We start from the raw sequence: 210 nt of genomic DNA, 5'->3' as shown, positions 1-210 counted from the left end.
GCAACATTTTAGCCATAATTTGCGACTGCTTTATCAACTTCTTAATGGTGAAACTAAATCGGCTGAGTGGTATTTAACTGAATGACAAAGCCACGACTGAGTTGATCAGTACATTCTGATGAACCACACCTCTTTTCTTTTTCCCTTCCCTTCCCTTCCCTTCCCTTCCCTTCCCTTCCCTTCCCTTCCCTTCCCTTCCCTTCCCTTCCC

This window comes from Coturnix japonica, chromosome 8 (assembly GCF_001577835.2).
Source record: "Coturnix japonica isolate 7356 chromosome 8, Coturnix japonica 2.1, whole genome shotgun sequence".
Taxonomy (NCBI): Eukaryota; Metazoa; Chordata; class Aves; order Galliformes; family Phasianidae; genus Coturnix; species Coturnix japonica.
Note: the sequence above shows the minus strand (reverse complement) of the source record.